The sequence below is a fragment of the Camelus ferus genome, chromosome 3, assembly GCF_009834535.1.
Source record: "Camelus ferus isolate YT-003-E chromosome 3, BCGSAC_Cfer_1.0, whole genome shotgun sequence".
NCBI classification, from domain to species: domain Eukaryota; kingdom Metazoa; phylum Chordata; class Mammalia; order Artiodactyla; family Camelidae; genus Camelus; species Camelus ferus.
The window spans coordinates 78,366,413-78,390,279 of NC_045698.1; the positions used below are offsets into that span (position 1 = coordinate 78,366,413).

The 23,867-nt window shown below is 36.8% G+C and overlaps 1 protein-coding gene across 3 annotated transcripts in view; it reads left to right on the forward strand.

The window, feature by feature from the left end:
* The window catches only part of KCNN2 (potassium calcium-activated channel subfamily N member 2), a 364,561-nt gene that overhangs the window by 86,384 nt on the left and 254,310 nt on the right, over positions 1–23,867 (forward strand). The window contains exon 3 of one of the 3 annotated variants that reach the window (XM_032476518.1): positions 2,294–2,375. The exons of the other annotated variants lie outside the window; for them this stretch is intronic. The gene's annotated coding sequence lies outside the window, so the exon portion shown is untranslated. The remainder of the gene's footprint in view (positions 1–2,293; positions 2,376–23,867) is intronic. 3 annotated transcript variants of the gene reach the window in all.

Genomic DNA, 23,867 nt, shown 5'->3' on the forward strand with positions numbered 1-23,867 from the left:
CACTCAACAGGAGCTGGTGAGTGTGTGTGCAAACTCACTACAGTGGATGTTGGCATTCCTTGGTTCCTTGCTGGCTGTTGGCCAGAGGCTTTGGTTTCAAGTGTGATTCTCTGCAGGGCTGATCACGACTTGGAAACTTGCTTTTCCCAGAGTGAGGGAGAGAGGGAGGAGAGGGATGAGAGAAAAAGACAATGCCCAAGACAGAAGCCACAGTCTTTATAACCTATGGGAAGTGACAGACCATCACATCTGCCATGTGATACTGGTCACCTGGACCATCTCTTGTGCAGTGCAGGCAGGGACTACACAAGGACTCTGTGGCTTGCACCAAAAATAATTTAACTCTCATTTATTGGATGTCTACTGCATGCTTTACTGAAATTGACTCCTCCCTTCCTCCCCATGATGTTTTCAAGCAGAGAATATGATCCCCATTTAGGAAATAGAGACAAGAGGAGGACTAATAACTAGCCTTAAGTCACAAAGCCAGTAAGTCAGTAAAGAGCCCGTGCTCTTTTCACTATACTGTACTTTCTTTACCTTGGGAGTCTGCACCGCCTACTTTAAGGCCATGCTGAAACTTCTCAGATGGTGTCTCACATTTTCCCCTAAAGCTTTCCTTGGTTCATTTTCACCTCTCCAGGCACTATCACCACTCTTACAGCAACAGTAGCCACCCATTTCCACTTAGTAGAGCTTTTAAAATGGTCATATAAGGCTCAATCGTATAGTAGTTTAAATTTTTTCATTCTATTAAACACTTTTAAAAAGTCAAATACCACATACTCACACTGTGGTAAGAGACTATGCAATGAAATAGAAATATGAGTTTTTAACTTAAAAGAGCTCAAAATATTTAAAGCGATAAAACACAAAACATAGTTACAACCATTCATGTTTGTCTACTTTATTAATCCAGGGTTCCCCACTTTCCTTCAAACTGTTAAATATTTTTAAGAAAACTGAAGGTGACTTATGTAGGTCAAAACATATTGTCCTTATGTCTTTTGCCTAAAGTGTCAGGAAGGGTATAGTCTGTGGGCAAATATAATGAAACAAAGTGGAATATAAGTTTAATGTTGAGTAAGAAATGGAAAGATGATTTGAGTTAACAAATCCATCACACTGTGCTGCTGTTCCCACCTCCCAAATCCATGTGGACATTCTTTACCATTGGAGTCTCACTTTGACCTCATGATCTTCTCCACGTAGAACTTCAGTCTGTTGTTCCTTCCACTGGATCACATTGCTCACTTCGCCATCCTTGCAACTGTAGCATTATAAGTTACTTAGATGTTTCAGTTTGTTCCTAAGGGTTATGAAAGGTGAAGAGCTCATCTTTACTACAAAAGACTCAGAATATCGTTGTCCTCTAAAAACAAGGCCTAGCTGGTAAATAAGTGCTATAAATGATCACGACTGCCCTGGAGTCTTTGGAAATGCTTTTATTGGTGAGGAATTTGGAAGTGATGACATAACTGGTGAAACCCCAAAATGTTACTAGATTGGTAACAATGTCGTTGAACTCCTTATGCTGCCGGGCAAGTAAAGCAACTGAGCCAGATCAAAACATAAAAATACATAGAGAGAAAGAAAAGTATTTGGAACTGCAAGATGTCTTGGTTGCAAATTCTACAATCATGAACAGACTATATGCCAGATTTTTTTTCAGAATTATTGAGAAAATTTTGTAATGCTCAGTATGAGTTATTCTTTAGAATATTATTATAACATGGCCCTTTATGTGTGACATTTTTTCACAAATTTGCCTTGCCTGCAATATTAAGACTGCTTCTATTTAAGACTATATGTTGATACTTTAAAAATTAACTCAGAATAACTAGCTATGATGTTCTAGCAAGTCCCTTATATTTAAAGATTAACTGAGATAAATGATGGAATATGCTTATCACTTCCCTGGCACAACATAGGTGCTCAAATAATGTTAGTAAATTGCCCCCTTTCTCCTTACCATATTAACCATCATTTCTGAGGATTCAGATTATTCCTAAAATGACTCTTTTTTTGGAATTGATTTTTTAATACTATTTACTGAGTATAAGTTTTTTTTTGTAATATCTCTGTGCATTATTTAGCAGCAGTCATTTTAATTTGCTTGCTTACAACAAAATTTTAATTATAAAAAACCGTACATCTACTAGAGTCCAGCAAGGCCATTTTCAGTGTTTAAATGCTACAGTATAAGCCTTTATTTCAGATTTTAAACGATTGGTGGTTGTTGACAAATAAGTATGGCTCTTAATTCTCATGAGCATCTTGTACTATCTTCTAGGTGATTCAAGATGCTGAAGTTAAAAAAGGGAAAAAGGAAAGAGGGAAAAACATGAAGCAGTGGAAAAAGCACAGGACTAGGAGTAAGTAGAATTAAGTTCTAGGCCTGCTCTATCATTATCTACATGTGTGTGTCCTAGTACAAATCATTTAACCTTTCTTGGCTGAAAATTCCTCTTCCAAAAAATTGTTAAGAATAATAGATCTAAGATTTTTTTTTCAGATCTCTGATTCTATTCATCCTTAATTGTGAATATTATTATAGGCCATATAATAGTCTTGAAAAATAAGATAGTAATTGGTTCAGTAGGGAAATGAGACTTGCATTTTATCCATCAACAGAATTTGGATGAATGCTCAAAATTGAAGGAATTTGACTTATGGCAAGGAGGGGCAAAAGCAAAAGGACCATGCTAACAGGTGCTCATCATCTGGTTTGGGTAAAACATCTGGTTTCCTTTGGTTGAAGACCATTGTGTTGGGAACAGGCTGAAATACAGTGATGACTGTATTAAGGAGATGGTTGAAAATTTTGCTTTGTAATGATAGTTCAGTTGAACTCTGTAGCTGAGGCCCAGATTTTTAGAGCAGAATGAGTGTATCCTGATTTGTATTGTTCATTTCTCTGTATTTTTCATGTTGCTAATTAATTATTTAATTTCTAGCAAACATAAATATCAGTTTCTTCCCTCTTTCCTTTGATTAAGGAATTGTGGAATATCTGCAATCTTAAATGCCATCTGTTAGTGGAAAATTATACTTTAGTTCTGTGATCAGTTGTACTAAGTACATGTTTATATATGTTTTCATGCCTAACAATTTGATGTCATCTGATGGTCTTGGTAATTTGGCTACAGTATGGCAACCCTCAAAAATCCAGGTGAAAAAGTGCTATGTTGTATTTGATAGTACTTACAAAACTATGCTTTCACATTAAGTCATCAGAAGTTGGAGTAAGGAGCTGAGGAAAGGGTAAAAACAGTCACTGAGAGAAAAATGTAGGGCAGTTTTCTGATCAGTATGAAAGAGTGAGCTGATAGAAGAAATATCCTTCTGGATAAAATATAATCAATCAATGAGTCTGAGCTCAAAAGCAAAAAAGGGAAGATCCCAGATACAAAAATTAATGCAAAGCCAGAAAGGTGCCTGTGTACTGAAGTTGAAAGTCTCCAAAGAATAATCAATATTTGTTTTAAGACCTACTATAAAACTTAATTTTGAAAGCACAAATGAAATGGACAATTCATTTGGAAATCACAAATAGTAAAATTTGACTTGAGAAGAAAAGCTATAAAGCACTAAAGATTTTGAATCGGTTGTCCTTTCCCCTTCCCTGTCAAGACATCAGGCTCAGATGGTATTACAGAATATAGTAAGTAATCCTTCAAGGGAGGCGTGAGTTTTATTTTGTGTAAGCTATCACAGAGAAAGAAGCTAAAACTGCCCAAATGGTTATAAAGCTCATATAACTCTGATACCAAACTTGATAGAAAAAGATAATAAAGTCACAAGGCAGTCTCCACGTGAATATTGATGCAAAAATTCAAAATGTAATGTTACTACTTCCATCATTAAAAATGTTTAAAATTAGATATATTATCATCAATTAGGGTTTGTCTCAGGAAGGCAGAAATGACTTAACATTAGACATCTAATGTGGTGAGTTTTAATATTCATGTTTGCTAATTTTATACTCAGTGGCCTATGAGGTGTTCTGAATGAGAGACAGATTTATTACTAATTTTCTTTAGTCAATAACAAGCACATGACCTCTCCTACCCTTTCCACTCTAGACCTTATCCTTGTTTTAATCCAGTGAAACCAGATGAACAAACAAACCTCTTACATGAGTAGACTGACACCGCATAGGTGAGGGTTGGAGAACAATGAATTTATTCCTTTTATATACAGGAGAGAGGCAGCCACCTACTTGCCTCGTGAAAGGGAAGGGTATATTTTTACTTATTTGAGGGAGGATGGGAAGGATCATAGATTCTCAGTCTAGCCTTTGATATGTAAATGTATCTTTCTAAGGGCTTGATAAATGGCTGATGTCTCTGGCTTTTAGGACCTAGAGATGTGCTCAAGGTCTGGCTGGCATTTAAATCATTTGAAATGCAGATACCCAGGGAAGTAGGGCTCCAGTCTTCCTGGCACCTTAGGACCATAACCTAGGGACTTAGTCCAACCTGTAACCATTTGGCCCTCTTGATTCTTTTAGGTCAGAGCAGTTAACTAGACGAATGGCCACGGACTTGCTTCTTCTAGCATATTTCTACAGAGAGGGACGGCAGCCATCATCTTTATATCAAACACATCTCTGTGTCTCACAAGGCTAGGACCTTGATTATAAGTCAATATAGAAGTTTTATTGTAAGTCTTAAACAATACAAAAGATAAGAATAATAAAAAATGTATTACGGATGGAATAAAAGACAATCCTGGTATCAGCTGCAGTCTAAACAATGTGTTCATTCAACGTTCAGGGTACCATACAAATATACTATTAATGCTAATGAAAAAATACATCAAGCTTGTCGAATGCAAGAGCCATATAGAAAACTTGACAGAATCCCTATGCAGTAACAGATTGAAAATGAATTGGTAAAATAAAATTTTACTCATCACAGTAAAAAAGCTAGTGACTAGCAGCTAACTTTATGAAAACTATGTAAGTTCATCATGTCAAATATTAGAATATTTAATTGAAAAAAATTAAAGAAGACAAAAAAGAAGGGGTGGGGTATAACCTGTTCATGGAGGTCAGACTCAGAATTATGAAAGGTCAATTCTCTCAAATCTGTGAACTCACTGTTCTTAATTCAAATCCTCAGGGAATTTTTGAGGCATTTGAAAAGCTGATTCCAAAAGTCATATGAAAACGTGAAGATCTAAAGAAATGTGGAAAATTTTGAAGAAGAAAGAAAATTTGCTTTAGGAGAAATCAAGAAGTAATGTAAACTTAGTCAGGATCTGAGAAAGAGAGAGAGAGAGAGAGAAGGAGAAGAGGTTCATTATAATGAGTTGGCATGCTGGAAACCTATGAGATGCAGTGGGGTGGTTCCATTCGGCATCCAAAGGCCTGAGAAATTGGAGAACTGATGGTGTGAGTTCCAGTCTCAGTGCAGGGTAAAACTGATGCAGTCAGGCAGAAGAAGTTCCTTTTTTTTCCCCCACTTAAAAAAAGAATTGAAATACAGTTGATTTATAATGTTGTGTTCGTTTCTGATGTACAGCATAGTGATTCGGTTATACATTTATATATATATATTTTCAGATTCATTTTCATTACAAGTTATAAGATACTGATCTAGTTCCCTGTGCTATACAGTAGGTTCTTGTTGTTTAACTGTTTTACATACAGTGTATCCTCAGAGTGAGAACCCAAGCCTTCATCAGATAATCGTGGTCCAGCACAATAGGGAAATCCTTTGAATGAGTGCTGTTCAGATTCCTCCCTTAGTAACATCCCCTTGGCTGATTAAAAAGAACTATATAAAATAGACAGAGATTATTCCAAACTAAAGCTGTAACCAAGGACATTTCTTCAGAAATATGTAGTGGTGTTTTTTTGGGGGGTGGGGGTGGGAGTGTTGTTTGTTTTGTCTGTACTGAAGGAAGATACACTGATTTCTTTGAAGTTTTGTGAATCAGTCCTTAAATTCTGAAAACGTAATATTCTCTTTAGCAACGAGTCTCTCTGCTCCAAGACTGTTTCAAGCTCTAGAAACACAGAAATGAGAAAAGATACTTTTGTTTTCAGTGTAAGCGGATGAGTTCAGCATGTAAATGTGTATAGTTTTATACTTTAAACAATTTTAAACAACTTTGTTGAGATATAATTCACCTGCTATGCCACTCATTTAAAATATAAAATTCAGTGTTTTTTAGTATGTCCGTAAGGTCCTTTGTCCATCAACACAATATGATTTTAGAACATTTTCATCCCCCACTGAAAGAAACCCATATCCATTAGCAGTCCCTCCCCATTCCTGCCCTTTTCCCACTTCCCCTGCTCTAGGCAATCACTCATTTAGTTTCAGTCACTATAGATTTGTGTCTTCTGGATATTTCATATAAATGGAATCATACAATAGGAGGCCTTTTGTAACTGGCTGCTTTCACTAACATGTTTTCAGGTTTCATCTGTGTTGTAACATGTGTCAGTATTTTAGTCCTTTTTTATAGCTGAATAATATTCCATTGTATGACTGTAGCTCATTTTATTTATCTATTCATCTCTTGATGGGCATTTTTGGTTTGTATGAATGATACTATTATGAATACTCGTGTACAAGTGTTTGTATGATCATACATCTTCATTTCTTTTGGGTCGGTCAATACCTGGGAGTGGAATGGTAACTCTGTGTTTAACCACTTGAAGAACTGCTAAAGTTTTACCAAAGTCAGTCCATCATTCTACATGCCTACCAGCATCTGAGGATGCCAGTTTCTTCAGATTTTTACCAACACATAATGTTGTCTTTCTTTTTTATTACAACCATTCTAGGAAAGTGAAGTAGTATCTCATTGTGGCTTTGATGTACATTTCCCTGATGGCAAATGATATTGAGCATTGTTTCATGTGTTCATTGGCTATTTGTTTGTCTTTTTTGGTAAAATATCTGTTCAGAGCCTTTTCTGATTTTTAAATTGTCTTTTTATTACTGAGTTTTTTTTTTTAATATACTCAATATAAATCCTTTACCAGATATATCTCTTGTGAATGTTTTCTCCTATTCAGTGGGTTCTCATTGCACTTTCTTCTTTCTTTCAGCCTAAAAGTTTTAAATTTCGATGTAGTTTAATTTATTGATTTTTTTTTGTCACGTTTGTTTTTGGTATCACATCTAAGAATCCATTACCTAACCCAAAGTGGTAACTTCTGGTTTTCATCTAAGAGTTTTCAATTTTAGCTCTTATGTGTAGGTCTGTGATCAGTTTTTAGGTAATTTTTTGTATGATGTGAGGAAAGAGCCTGATTTCATTCCTTTGCATATACCTATCCAGTTCTCCCAGCACCACTTATTAAGACTATTCTTTCCTCATGCGGTTATCTCGGCATCCTTGTGCAAAATCAGTTGACCATAAAGTAAGGGTTTATTTTTGGATTCTCACTTCTGTTTCATGGATCTATGTGTCTGTTTCATTAATACAATGTGTCTTCTGGCAGTGACACATTCGATTAATACTAGAGCTTTGGAGTAAGTCTTGAACTGCTCCGTTTCCGATCTGGGCCGGCTCACCCCTCCTTAGGCAACCTGGTCATCCCCCGCTCCTGGGAGGTCACCATATTGATGCCAAACAGTGCAGACACCCGATTGGCATAGCGCACTACAGCCCAGAATTCCTGGGCTCAAGTGATCCTCCTGCCTCAGCCTCCTGAGTAGTTAGTTGGGTGTACAGGCACGTGCCACTGCGCCTGGCTGGAGTTAAGTTTTGAAATAAAAAAGTGTGAGTCTTTCAAAGGGAATTCTTATTTTTCAAGATTATTTTATCTCTTTTGGTTTTCTTGTATTTACATATGAATTTTAAGATCAGTGCATCAATTTCTGCAAAAAAAGCCAGCTGGAATTTTAATATTGCATTGAACCTTTAGATCAGTTTGAGAAGTATTGACAATTTAACAGTGTTTTTTTCCCTGATCCATGAACATGAGCTGTCTTTGCATTTATTTAAATCTTCTTCAAATTCTTTTAACAATGTTTTATAGTTTTTAAGATATGTTTTCCACTTCTTTTGTAGAATGCATACCTCAGTATTTTATTCTCTTTAATGCCATTATGTATGAAATTATTTTCTTAATTTCATTTTTAGATTTTTTATTGCTAGTGTGTAAAAAAAGTCAATCCATTTTTGTAATTTATCATTTACCCTAGAACTTTGCTGAATGTGTTTATTAGTTCCAATAATGTTTTAGTTGATCCCTGAAGATTTTCTATGTACAGATCATGTCATCTCTAAATAGAGATTGTTTCATTTGTTCCTTTTCAGTCTAGATGTCTTTCATTTCTTTGGCTGGCTGATTGCTATGATTAGACCCTCTAGTACAATGCAGAATGGAAATGAGGAGAACAAACATCCTTATCTTGTTCCTGATCTTAAAGGAAAGCAAGTACTCATTTTTTTCACCATTAAATATGATGTTAGCTGCAGTTTTTGTAATTGCCTCATATCAGGCTAAGTTTCCTTCTACTCCTGTATGGCTGAATATTTTTATCATGAGTGAGAATTAGATTTTGTCAAATACTCTTTTTTTTTTTCTCTATTGTGATAATTAAATGACTTTGCCCTTTATTCTATGAATATAGTAATTACATTAATTGATTTTCAGATGTTAGACCAATCTTGCATTCCTGATATAATTCCCAGTTGGCCTCGGTATACCATTTTTTATATGTTATGGGATTCACTTTGTATTTTGTTTAGGATTTTTGTTTCTATATTCATAAGGGATATATTCTTTTGAGTTTTCATTTCTTGTGATGTCTTTTGTAGCAGAGCAATACTGGTATCATAAAATAAGTTGGGACAATTTCCCTATTCTATTTTTGGGGGTGGTGGTTGTAAAGGATTGGTACTCTTTTTTTGAATACTGGGTGGAATTCACCAGTGGATCAGCTGGGTCTGGGCTTTTCTTTGTGGGAAGTTTGTAAATGACTAATTCTTTTTATTCATGATTTGCCTACTAAGATTTTCTGTTTATTCTTGACTCAGTTTTGATAATTTTTGCCTTTCTATGAATTTGTTCATTTCATCTAGGGTATCTAATTTGTTGACATACAGTTGACATAGTATTGTCTTATAATCCTTCCTATTACTCTAAGATTAGTAGTGATACACTGGTTTTGCTCCTGATTTTGGTAATTTGCATCCACTCTCTTTTCTTGGTTTATCATTCTAGCTGAAGATTTGTCAATTTTGTTGATCTTTTCAAAGAACCAATTTTTGGTTTTATTGATACCTTTTACTGTATTTTTATTCTCTATTTCATGTATTTCTGCTCTAATCATTATTATTTCCTTCCTTCTGCATGCTTTGTGTTTAGTGAGCTGTAATTTTTCTGGTTTCTCAGTATGGAACATGAAGTTATTCACTGAGATCTTTCTTCTTTGTTAATACAGACATTTAGATCTCTAAGTTGCACTCTGAGCACTGATTTAGTTGCATCCCATAAGTTGTGTTGTATTTCATTTTCATTTATTCATTCATATTTTCTAATATCCATTATGATTTCTTCTTTGACCAATTGGCTATTAGTATGTTTAGCTTCCAGGTATTTGTCAATTTCCCAAATATCCTTCAGTTGTTTATTTCTAATTTAATTCCTTTGTAGTCTGAAAACATACGTTCTGTTATTTCATTTGTTTTAGATTTATTGAGGTTTGCTTTGTGGCTTAGCATTTTGTCTACTCTGGAGAATGTTATCTTTATGCTCAAGAAGAATGTGTACTCTGTTGTTTTGTGGAGTTTTTTAGACAGATTTGTTAGTTCTGGTTGGTTTATAGAATTATTCAAGTCTATTTCCTGTTGATCTTCTGCCAGGTTGTTCTCCCCATTATTGGGGTGTTAAAGTCTCTGACTGTCATTGTTGACGTGTCTGTTTTTCCCTATAATTCTGAGACTTTTGCTTCTTTTTGCCTGTCTCTCTCAATGTGGAACTTCCATCCTGAGAGTGAGAAGGGGCAGAGGTGATCAGGGCCCCAGTATCCTCAGGCTGCAGCACCTGGGATAGAGCTTCTGCACTGCAAGTTGGAGCTGGGTTGGGGATACAGGCCCAGTCCTTTTGATCTCACCTTCCTGAAGTAGAGCTTCTGCAACATGGGGCTTGCAGGAGAGGTGGATGAGAAATGCAAAAGCCTGCTTCTCCTGTGGTGAAACTGTGGTTTCCAACTGGGAGCTGGAGGGAGGGGAAGCTCCTGTCTTCCTGGCTGCACAAGCCTTGGGTAGAGTTTCCCAGAAGCTGGGGGATGGGTGTGACAGACCGGGTCTTGGCTCAGATGCCACAGACTCTCACTCTTCTCTTTGAGGTTCATTAGATTTTCTTGAATTAATGTTTCTCCTTTTGTTATATGCATTTAAAGCAATTTAAATTGTTTTTCTTGGGAGTCTGCCCAGCTCTTTACTCCTTCATTCCAAAAGTCTGCACCCTGCCCCCTTTTTAAAGATTTGAAATGCAGTGATTTTTTTGCTTCATTATATTTCCTCCCCCACCTTTGGTTTGTTTTGATTAATTATTTTTATAAGGAGATCACTTTAGCATTAATAACATGAAGTGAAATTGTAGAAGGTTTATTCAATAAATAGTTTCTTCCCTATGGGATCTGTATCTGCCATTTCTTAGCTAATTCATGAAGACATATGGCTTCATTAAGGTTGTTTATTTGTTTATTGAAGTATAGTCAGTTACATTGTGTCAATGAGATTTATGTTGAGTTTGAATCTGATAAAAGTCACATAACATAACATTGAGTCTGTTCTGGTTCCTATAAAACATTGATGTACCACAGTCAGTGCAGCTCTGTGGGGACAGAGTCTTAGAACTTTGTTCAGGCAAATCATCACATCCTTTGGTTTCCTTGTGCAGCATCTTGTTACATGGCATTAAATTTCAAGCCAGACCCTAATGTTGGTCTCTGATTCTTACCTGAACTTAGGACTGGAGCTAAGGTTTCACTCCAACCCAGACATAGTATCCCACTTGATAATTGTAATAGCTTACCAGTTATCATTCCCCCTAATAACCACGGTCCCTGTGGTCCTGGTACAGTTTCAGTTAAGGCAGGAGTTGTTTGCATGACAGAATTGATTTCACTGGACACAGGGCTTTCCCCATATGATGAGAGTCAAGCAAAAACCTGGCTAATTATGCCTCAGAGAAAGATGCTTTCTCAAAAATTTTATAAACCTCCAAATTAAAACAATTTTCTAGGTCTTTCCTGTCAATTCCAATCATTTTCTAATACAGCTCTTTACCCATCTCCATATAATGGCAGCAGGCATGGTGTTGGAGAGCAGAAACCTTACCAGAGGAAATAGCATAGGCAAGCCCTTTCCTTTTTATTCTGAGAGTTCTAGAAAATCATCTTGTCATTATGAGTTCCTGGTTTTTATGATTCCCAGTTTTCACCCCCCAAACATTGAAGACTCCTGGTTTTATTAGCTATCTTATTTAACATTAAAAATCATAAATATCATATATTGTGTATCAAATGAAGAAGAGACATTATTTTTTATTTTTTAAAAATTTCTCGAGGACTTCAGCTGGACCCAAACTCTGGAAGCACCCTTGTTTAACAGAGGTATTCTGACTTAACAGAAAAGGAAAACCATTCTATGTGTGCCCCACCATTCTTGGCTATTTTGCTGAGTGGAAGAATGCTCCTGAGCAGTGAAGGAAGGAGGGAGGGGCGTTTTAAGTTTTTTGGCCTTTCTGGTTTTAATGTCTAATTCTATTTTAGTACTAAACCTCTTCTGTTTATTATTGTAAGAAACTTCTTACAACCTGGTGAAACTCACCATCTACAGCCTTGAGCCTTGTGTGGCAGGATAAATATCTAACATTCTAATGTTCCTCTTCCCAAAATCTCATCTAAAGTTCTCATTTTGCAGGTTAAGGCTCAGAAAAGCCAAGTGTCTTGTCCAAAATTAGACAGGGTTCTTGCCTGTAAGTCTAGTGATCTTTTGAGCTCACAGTCCTGCCTGTTGAAGGGGCAGCTTCTCAGGATATAAAGACAGTTCTTAGTGTCCAGAACTCTTTTCTACTTCCTCATTCTCCTCGGCAGATGTGCAGAGTGAGTAGAAGTAAAAATGAGCCTAAGAGTTTGTGTTCTCTCTTCCTTCCTTGCCACAGCATACCCCGTAGTCACTTTTTTTTTTTCCCCTGAAATGACGATGTCACCTTATAGTGGAACCTCCAAAAACCTGAGTGACTTTGTGGAGCAGACTCTGGACTTACCAATTTTAGGCACGTAGAATGAGAAAGAATATATTTTGTTGTGTTTATCTTCAGAGATTTGGGGGTCAATTTGTGACCATAGCATAACCTGCTATATCCTTATAAGTTCCAAAACTTAGGAGGAGATCACTTCAAGCCACTGTTGCATGAAAGACTCACTTTGAATAGATAAACAATAAGGTCCCGCTCTATAACACAGGGGACTATATTCTATTGAATATAGAATACAAGGCCAGCATCTTGTAGTGGCCTATAATAAAAAAGAATATGGAAAGGAATATATATGTATATTAGTGTAACTGAATCACTCTGCTGTACACTTAACATTGTAAATTGACAACTAATAAAATTAAAAAAAAAAAAAGACTCAGACTCCCTTTGAAAACAATATGCTGAGTTCTTTGATAATGAGAGAACTAAGAAGGACACAGCATCTGGTCAGTGAGCTGAGCAATAGCAGGAAGAAACAAGCCTAAATGAAGGCACAAGCATGGGAGGATTCTTCAGATTTTTTCCTTCTAATTCAACGGGCACAGCTGTGTTTTGGTAAAACATTGTCCATCCTTGAGTATAGGTAAAATTAACTAAATTTTAGTTGTTGTATAACACGAAGAGCTAATGGGGCATGCCCTTAAACTTGAGGTTCTAGCTTTCTTAAAAATATTTTTAAATGTATTTGAGAAGAGTCAAGTTAAAATCACACGCTGTGGGAGACACTGAGGGTATTAAGTTTGCAGAATGACTTTGCAGTGGATCCTTGCGACACTAAAGTATTTACCAGTAATCTGATTTCTTTATATGCTGCACAGTCATTTTTATGTTACATTCACTTCATTTTGTATTTTTTGGATCATTCTCATGCTGCTTAGAGTGCGCTAGGTTGTGGCCTAATTGCCTTGTTATGCAGTATTAAGTAATCTATAAAAAATGAGTAGAAGTGTGAATCGAAAGGAATGATCCTTGGTCACTGCAGGTGGCATAGGAGGGCAATAACAGTGGACTCATCACAGATGTAGGTGGAATGTTAAGCAGAACAAACCACTAGACTAAAGAGATCCTTCAAACATTTGTTTGGAAAGAAACCCCTCAAAATAAACTAATGGTGACTTATTTAAATCTTAATCAAATGAAGAATAAATATAACTCACTTAAGGATGGTCTCTATTTTACAAGAAAAATATTGGTTCTCAGTATTTTACTCCTAATTTAAAATGTCCAGATCCTAACTGCTCTCAGCAGTCTGTTGGAAACCATAAGTAATGATGCTTACAGGCCTTTTAACAAAATTACATAAGTTCCTTTTCAAAGGCTTCTGCTTCCTACTATAATTAGATAGGGGAGGGCATGAAAAAGGCAGACATCCTGTTATTTTTTAAAAGTAGGATTGTTAATGTGCTAAATAGTACTAAATAGTAATTTCCCACTGTGAGTGTTCTTAAGTTCCATTCAAGGAAAGACCTCAAGCCTGAAGTTCATAAAAATGGCTAGTTAGTTGAGTTTGTTTCCTCCTCTTTTGATTGTATTTTTTATTTTTTTGTTTATTTATTTTGTTTTGTTTTTATTTTTTTACAAAGTAGACAACTCTGAGAGACTACCTAAATTCAATCTAAAACAAGAGTAAACTTAGTATATTTGCTAACTGGCCTAACCAAGATACTTCCGTGATTCCGGCTCTCAGCTCCCAGTACATGAACTCCCACATCTAAAGCTCTGAAGACTTTCCCCTTTCTTTTAGGATTAATTTTAATCCCCAGCCCCTCTCTGAGTATTTCCATTTGGATTTTAAGTTCCAGCTGAATTCAATGTGTCTAAAACTAACTTCAATTTTTTTCCTTCGGCAGTAGCTCTTAAACCCATAATTTCTGTCAATGACACCATCTTCTTTCACTGCCCCAGGCCTGGATTCTCAAAATCACCTTTCTACCATTATTTCCTTTACTTCCTTCCCACTCCATATTTTTTTTTCAGCACCAAATCCAGATCATTTTTCTTCCTTTTGAAATTCTCTCAAGTAGCTTCTTCTTTCTCTTCTCACCGTCACCCTCCTTGGTCCTTCTAGACCCTCCCCATCTCAGCAGCACTGGCTTAGTGGCTCCTTTACCAGTGTCTTGCCTCCCTCTCCTGACTCCAGTCAGTCCCCCATATGACCAGAGCAGCCCTCCTTGAGTCCTCCTTTCATCCTGGTTTTCATCTGTGTAACACGCTGGTGCGTCTCTCTTACCCATGGAGTAGAGTAAAAAGGTCACAGATCACAGCCTCAGACTCAAGGATTTCTGTCGGTCTGGCCCCATTCTGGTTTCCCCTCTCACGCTGTATCATTTCTTAACCAAAAGTCTCTCAACTCTGGCCAAGCCAGTATGTTGACTAGCCAGCAAAATCATAGTTCCTCTTTCTGATTTTGAGTCTTTTCGTCCGTATTTTCCATTTAGAATTTCACACCTGTGCCCACCCAGATCCAGTTTGTAGACTTTTCCCTTTACCCAAGACATATTTAGTGAGCATCTACAATGGATCCTATCTCCAAAGCCATTCTGATGGGAGCTGAGGGAAGTGTCTTTGTGCGTTGGTCTCTTATGACTGCTTCCTGCTTTGTATTGTAACAGAAAGAACCCTGGACTGTGAGGAGCCCTCTTATAATAACTGCTGTCTGAACTTACAGAGAACCACACGTTGTCCACTCTCTCACTACCTCGTGGTATCAACAGATAAAATTGTTACCCAGTGCATTTTTTGTTGATGAATAAACTGCCATAGACAAAGTCTTCCCTTCCTAGGACTCAGTCTCCTCATGTGTGAAAGGAAGAGTTGAAAGTAGTGTATCACTGATGTAATTCCATGATTCTGGTCATTGACACATGTTTTCTGTGGCCGTGAATTGTTGGCCAACTTTCTATACCCATTCCTATTGTATTGCATCATCTTTGCAGAAAGACCTGTAAATTCTCAGTACGTATGTGTTGCTTGGTTTTCAGCATCTTAAGCCTTTGAATTTAGATCTTATTTGGGACCATCATTGTCCTCCCCACCCCCTTACACTTGTAAAAATCATTGTAGGAGTTTCTCCTTGTCCTCGAAGAAAGGCAAAGAGGAAAATTCCTAATACACTGTGTGTCTCAGGATGACTTTCAGACTGCTTATGTTTGCCTCTTGAGGACAGTTTTAGGAAAGAACACAGTAGACTCTTTTCTTAAACGATACTCATCTCTCCAGTGATACCCAATACACCAAAGTGACCCAGCCCTGCTATTTACATGCTGAGAGGCATGCTAGAACAGAATAGGGATGTCTTATCACAGAGAATCAAAGTGATAACAAATTCAGTTGTTAAACTAAAAGCTCCATCTCAATCATAAGTGATTTAAATATGTATAAAGCTTAGAGGAGGCAATGCATGTTGGAACTAAATTCCACAATGGGAATTTAGGCATGAGACTGGGATTAGCACTGGATTCTAAGCCTTTTTATGCTGCTTAGTGAGTCTGGATAGAACAGCATTACCAGCATCACATCATGGGCTCAGAGATTAAAACAAAAATGAGAATAATTCACATTCTGTTGGCAGTGTTACTCCAAAAGGAGAAGGGAAAAGATCCCAGTTCTTGTCATGCCTGAAAGATAAGAATTCAGACTGGAGACGAAGTGATGTGTAAATTTAATATATATTTAATATTGTAGTAGGAATTACTTTAAGACCTTAATATAAAATATTTTAATCCTTTTTTAAATAAAAATTCAAAACTTAATTGAATGAAAATGTTCTAAAATTGATTGTGGTGCTGGTTGAACAACCTGGTGATTTATACTAAAAACCATTGAATTGTGAACTTTAAGTGGGTAAAATGTACTCTATATGAATTACATCTCAGTAAAGCTGTTATGGAAATATACTCACAGAAGAAAATATGAATCACATTTTATCTTCAGTCTACCTAAACTTTTAAGTGTCAAGGCTGAATAGAACTCTTATAGACATGCAAAGACTTAAGGTATATTGCTATCATGAACTCTTCCTGCAGAATTTACTAGACAGTGGCCTTCAGAAGATCAAAATGACTAGAGAGATACCAGTGTAAGGATAGGTAATAAGTATTGCATACGTATTTATCTGTGGTAGTGAGACCAAATGGTTGTTACGCATAGGGTGATCGTCTATCCAGTCCACTGATACAGTCCAGTGTATACCTCTTGTCTTGGCCTAATTAGTAGTGACCCCCTTCACCCTCAAAACTTTTCTCACTTTGTAAATAGTATGCATGTTCTAGAGTTATGTGAGCGCAGTAGTATGGGTAAAGGCTGTATGTGCTCAGAATGCAGTTACAAAACAATTTATTAATGGGGGAGAGAAGTGGGTAAGTTTACAGAAAAGTAGCATAAGCCTAATAATTGCCTTTGAAGTGTTGCTGAGAGTAAAAGGACATTCCTTTAAATTAGATGCTCAGGGAGTGGAGGAGGTTATTAACTAATTTTAAACGAGGAAACCAATAGAAAATGTATGAGTGTTTGGGTCCTCTGGCTCTCAAGGCCATTAGAAATTCTTTTGTCTCTCCCTCCTCCCCTCCACTTTCTAAATGCATTTCACGGAAACTACTGTTGAGGAAATTCAGGTCTTACTACTACCCACTCATGATGTTGGCAAATGCGTCGTCACCAAGGTTTATTGTAGATGGTGTCTGTCCTGTTAGTTTTTATTTAATGTATCCTATTTGCTTTGTCTGTAGGGGTAATTCAGGAAGATTTAAAATTCACACTCCAACCCTCACCTTCTTCCCAGTGTGTTCTGGAAACCATATCTCCCTTTTTTTGGTTACTTCTTTTTTTCTTATGTGGCACATCTTCAATAAATCGCCAAGAAAGAGCTCAGGAGAAGTTTTTGTTTGTCTGTCTTGGTGTCGTTTGTATTAGATGCTTTACTTCATTGCCTTTGGGGCTTTCGTGTTTATTCTTAAACACCAGGGACTAAGAGGCTCACTGGAAGCTTGCTTGCTCGCCGAGCTGCACAGCAACGTGAGGGTGGGCACTCACACCCTCCATGGTCTTGGTACAGAAGTGTCGTTTCAGGAGGCAGTTAAGTTTCTCTCCAGAGAAACCCTTTGCTCTCCTCCTTGGGAGCCAAGACTGCCAGCCTTCTAGGAGCCAAGCAGGAATAGATGGTGGGAATCTATTTTTAGCACGACAACCTCTACTTGTGAGCATCACTGTTTAGTCCCTCTGGTTCAATCTTTTCAGACTTCCAGTCTCAGGACAGGAAAAGTGGATTAGTGCCTAATTGCTTCTTTTTTTTTCTTTTCTCTCTCTCTCTCTCTCTCTCTCTCTCTCTCTCTCTCTCTCTCTCTCTCTCTCTCTCTCTCTCTCTCTGTGTTTCTAATTGAAGTACAGTTGATTTACAATGCGGTATTTCTGGTGTACAGCATAGTGATTTAGTTATATATGTATATACTTTTTTATTATGGTTTATTACAAGCTATTGAATATAGTTCCCTGTGTTATACAGTAGGACCTTGTTGTTTATCTTTTTTATATATAGCAGTTTGTATCTGCTAATCTCAAACACCTGATTTATCCCCTCCACACCCCTTTTCCCCTTTGGTAACCATAAGTTTGTTTTCTGTGTCTGTGAGTCTGTTTCTGTTTTGTAAATAAATTCATTTGTGTCTAATCTCTTCTTAACTCACCCACCTTCTGAGATTCTTTGTTCCTCCCTTTTCTGCCCTTTCATTTTCTCCAGTGTGTGCCTTGGCTGGCATTTTATCTTCTGTTGTCCACATTTAGCTTGTGGCTTTCTCTTACCAGTTCCCTCTTAATGGTCTGCTTTCTGGCTTGCAACTATTTGTTGGCATTTCTCATCTGCTTCATCTTTTCACCAGCACTCTTTGATTTTGTAGAGCTTGTGCTTTTCAATCTTTTATTCTCTTTTCAGTTGGACATTGGGAAACATTGGAGGGGAACATGCATTTAAACTGCCATGTTTACTGGGTAGCTCACTGGTAAAACCACCATCCATGGCAGCTTTATTATTTCCTTATATAGGTATAATAAAGGTACAAAAACTTGCTTAAGGTAGTATACCTAATAATCTGTACTATATGGATTGAACCCAGATTTGAAGCTCTTTTTCTCTGTATGAGCTGCCTCACAAGAAATAGTTCAGATTGATAGCTTTAAATAGGACCTCAGGCCCCAACAATACTCACATGTATTGAGTGCTTCTGCAGACCCTGTGCTGTGTGCTTCACATGCAATATCTAGTTTCATCCTCACAGGAACCCCGTCAGTGAGGTCTGTTTCTATCCTCAGTTTACAGATGAGAAAACTGAGCTGTAAAAAGGTCACACAGAAAGTAAGAGAAAATCCTAAATAAATAGTGTCAGAACCCTAGACCAGGGGTCCATAAACATTGTTCATAATGGAATGATTAAAGGGATGGTTAGTAAATATTTTAAGCTTCATGTGCCACATGGTCTTCTGCAATTACTCAACTCTACCATCATGGCAAGAAAACAGCCATAGGAAAATGTGTAAAGAATGAGCGTAGTTGTATTCCAATAAAACTGCAAAAATAGATGGTGGGCTTAATTTGGCCTCTTGGCCGTAGTTTATCTATCCTTGCCTCAGATAATTTAAAAAAGTAGAAATAATGAACACCTAGTAATTAAGCTGAATTCTGCTTCAGCCGGAAAGATTGTTACACTCTTGTTCTGAGGCAGAGAGTCAGTGAACGCTTGGGCATTTCAAACCTCACATGAGATAGTCAGGCATGAGAACCTGACTCAGCAGGAGAGGACATTGGCACAGGCAGTGGCAGTGCTTGAGGACGAATGAGATGGAGGGCTGCCTGCTGCTTGTGCAGGTTCTTCCTGGGCTCCTCACTGTGCTCCTTTGGTGAGGCTGGGTCTCCCCATGTGGGCCAGATGCTTGCTTTCAAAGAATGAATAATGAAAATGGACTAATGGCCACCAAAATCAGCATTTGCCATTTGGACAAGAGGAAGCTGCAACTGGAGTGCCTGTCAGTCTTCTAACAGCTTAAAAACAAACAAACACAAGAACTATTTTATCAGGAAAAATTAACAGCAACCTCAATGTTAATCGAAAGGAGTAATTCAGTAAAGTCATCAATGATTAACTTTTAGGCTATGGCCACATGGTTTCAGTAACAAGAAACAGATGGTATCATCAGTTCCAAATGAATACTACCAGATGTTATCTCTCATATTTACCCTTTGGAACCAAGATCAGAGGAAAGGGTTACTTATCACTTCCACATAAATCAAGAATTGAAGAAGGAGGAGAAATGTACTAGTTTGGTGACAGTGATTTTGCTTTGCCACGAGCATAACTCAAATAGACTTAATGAAACATTTCAGTTTTTCAAAAGTACTTGCTTCAAGGTTTGTCTTTGTATTGTATAGGAAGCCAGCAAGATAGCAATCATTTAAGATTTTATTCCTACTACAGCATAGACTTGTCAGCTATAACCAGGATCCGAGGCTTAGGGTAGAAACTATAATCACTTTTTATCTTCTCTGCCACAGTGTATAAGAACACAGTTCCTAAAGGGTGATTTTAAAGTGGAAAATGTACTTTATATTCAGCTTGGAGAAAGAAGCTGGTAGCTGTATAAAGAAAAGCAAAGGAGACTTACTTTTCTTTCTTCACTGTGAAACATACTCCTGATGCTCTGTAACATAAAAGACTTTCAGCATGATTATGGACTAAGACTCTAAGGCAGGAAGGGATCATGCTGTCTCTAGGCTTTGAAAAATAGTCAAATGTAGTCACTATATTTAAATCAGTAAATCGGATTAGAACCCAAGACGCAAAACTGTGTTACAAGTCAGACCTCCGTTTCCATTCCCTCCTTGAGCTACTCTCTCTGCCCATCGAAATTTCTACCTGTGTTTCTGCACCAATTAGTTCCTGGACCTCCTGCCTGAGAAAAGAAACATGGCAAGGATGGACTGTTCTCTCATCACCAACTGAAAGTCACCCATGGCCTTCACATGTTTGAAAACTAGCCCTGCAAGCAATTTTAGAAGCTCTTCTTGCACCTTTATGTTACAAAGTTGATGTAAATTTACCCTGGAACATTTTTGTGTGGGATAAAACTTTTGAGTGGTTTTTAATATCTAGAATAAGACTAAGAAATGAACATGTTTTAGGGCTCCAATGTCTAGAATTGAAAGTATTTTTTAAAACTGGCCTGCTATCCAAACTATACTCAGAAACAAAGCATTTGGTTCTTTTTAATTCTGATGCAGAACTCAGTTATTTCATTGAAAAGAATGTTATGTTTGGTCTGATGAATTTACTTCCACTGGGATTCTCCTCTGGCTGTGGTTTTCAAATCTTCTTGATTTAATGACCTTTTTTTTTTTTCCAGCCAATAACTTTACTTTGTCTCTTCAGTCTATAATTACTATACCAAGAAAAGAAAATAGTGTGAAATTTCAGCAATGTGAGAAAAAAGTGAAAAACAGGAAATAACTTGTTTCTCCAGTTTTGGTCTGAGAAAGGAGACTGCACTTACATATGGTATTTGGGATGGACTAACATAGGAGATAATTGTTAACACACAGGTCTGTAGTCATTGACAGGGAATGATGCTCAATTGTTTTGACTCAGTTATAAATATTTTGGGAAAACTTCATTTGGTGGTTTTCAAAGTGTCCCAAAAGCCCGTTGGATGTATGGACTTCCTAGGACAGGGTATCTCAAAGGAATCAGAACGATCTGATGTTGTAAGGTAAAAGGGAAATTCCTGAGTTTCACTCCAGGTATTTTTTTAAAATAAAACCATTGATATGGTATCAATAGATGCAAAAAAGCATTTGATAAAATCCAACACCCACTCAAATTGTTTTCTCATTAAACTAGGAAGAGGGAAACTTCCTCAACTTGATAAAGATCACCTACAAAAATATACCACTAACAGCATATCTAATGGTGAGAAATTTAAAGCTTTCACACTAAGATCCAGAACAAGGCAAAGATGTTTCCTGTCACTACTGCTTTTCAACAACTTACTGGAAGTCCAAAATAATGCAATAAGAAAAGAAAAGGAAATAAAAGGTATTCAAATTGGTAAGGAAGAAATAAAACTGTTCACAGGTGGCATGACTGTCTATGCTGAAAATCCAAAAAAAATTGCCAAAAATTTCCTGGAACTAATAAGCAATTATAGGGAAGTTGTAGGATACAAGATTAATATACAAAAGTAAATTGCTTTCCTATATAACAGCAATGAACAGGTGAATTTCAAATTAAAAACAGAACACCTTATATATGAGCACCCCCCAAAATTAAATACTTAGGAATAAATCTAACAAGATATGTACAATATAAGGAAAACTACAAAACTCTGATGAAAGAAATCAAAGAATAAATGGAGAGATAGTCAGTGTTTATGGATAGGAAACTCAAGATGTCAGTTCTTCCCAGCTTGATCTGTGGATTCAGTACAATCCTAATCAAAATCCCAGCAGATTATTTTGTGGACATTGACAAAATGACTCTAAAATTTATATGGAGAGGCAAAACCCCAAGTACCTAACACAATATTAAAGAAGAAGAACAGATTTAGAAGACTGACACTACCTGGCTTCAAAAATTCCTGGAAAGCTATAGTGATTAGGACAGTATGGTATTGGCAAAAAAATGGTCAAACAAATCAGTGGAATATAATAGCCCAGAAATAGCCCCCACATAAATATAGTCAACTGATCTTTGACAAAAGAGCAAAGGCAATATAATGGAGAAAAGATGGTCTTTTCAACAAATGGTGCTGGAACAATTGGACATCCACATGCAAAAAAATGAATCTAGACACAGACCTTACACTCCTCACAAAAATAACTCAAAATGGATCACAGACCTAAATATAAAATGCAAAGTTATAAGAATCCTGGAAATAACATAGGAGAAAATCTAGATAACCATGAGTTTTAGATATAACGCCAAAGGCACAATCTATAAAGAAAGAAGTGATAAACTGGAGTTCATTGAAAATAACCATTTTGTGCTGTATGAAAGACAGTGAAGAGAATGAAAAGATAAGCCACAGAATGGGAGGAAACATTTGCAAAAGACATGTATGATAAACAATTGTTAGCCAAAATACACAAAGAATTCTTAAAACACAAAAATAAAACAACCAACCTGATTTTAAAATTCACCAAAGACTTTAATAGATATCTCATCAAAGAAGATACCCAGGTGACAAATAAGCACGTGAAAAGATGTTCAACACCATATGTCATCAGAGAATACAAATTAAAACAATGAGAAATCATTACACACCTGTTAAAATGGGCAAATCCGAACACTGACAACACCATAAGCTGGAGAGGATATAGAACAACAGGAATTCTCAGGCATTGCTGGTGGGAATGCAAAATAGTACAGCCATTCTGGAAGACAGTTTGGTGGTTTCTTACAGAAAACTAAACATACTCTTAACATAAGATTCAGCAATCATTCTCCTTTGTATTTACCCAAAAGGAGTTGAAAACATATCCACACAAAAACCTGTACACAGGTGTTCATAGCAGCTTTCTTTGTAATTGCCAAAACTTTGAAGGGACCTAGATGTTCTTCCAAGATAAATGGATAAACAAACAGTGGTACATACAATGGAATATTATTTAGTACTAAGAAAAATGAGCCCTCAAGCTGTGAAAAGAAATGGAGGAACTATAAAGGCATATTACTAAAAGACATAAGCAAATCTGAAAAGGCTACGTAACATATAGGATTCCAGCTATATGACATTCTGGAAAAGGCTAGTGGGAAGGGAGGGATGAACAGGTGGAGCACAGAAGATTTGGGGGGCAGTAAAACTATTCTGTATGATTCTGTGGCAGTAGATAAATATCATGCATCTGTCCAAACCCATAGAGTGTACAACACCAAGAATGAATCCTGACGTAAACTATGTGCATTAGGTAATAATGATAGGTCAGTGTAGGTTGGTCAAATGCAACCAATAACGCTCCAATGAAGGATGTTGTAATGGGGGAGGCCTTGCCATGTGTAGGGGCAGGAGTTTATAGAAAATCTTTGTACCTTCCACTGAATTTTGCTGTGAACCTAAAACTGCTCTAAAAAAATAAAATTTGTTCTAAAAAATCAGAGAACAAAATCGTTGAGATGGCATCCATAGGTAAACTATATCAGGGGCTAGCAGACTTTTTCTGTAAAAGGCCAAGTATGGTCTTTATTGCACATGATTCTTTGTTTTTTGACAATTCCTTAAAAATGTGAAAACAGTTTTCAGCTGATGGGCCTTAAAAATCAGGTGGCAGTTTGGATTAGGTCATAGTTTGCTGATTTCTGAACTGTGTAGTTAGTAACATTGGTCTTTTAGAAAAAAGTTCTGAATGCTAACTTTGGAAATAAATAAAATATTTTTTAGTACCTTCTGGTTTAACAAGTAAGACATTAGAAATATATTTTCTGTTTTAAGTGGCATTGTTAGTTGATGCATTGTCCACCTCTCTCATCACCTCCAACAGAGCAATGCTAGACAAAATATTTTAAAATATGTGTTTAAAGTATCTAGGTGCTACACCACTATGACAGTGAGCAAAAGGAGAGAGCGGTCTTACTCAAGAAGAGGAAAC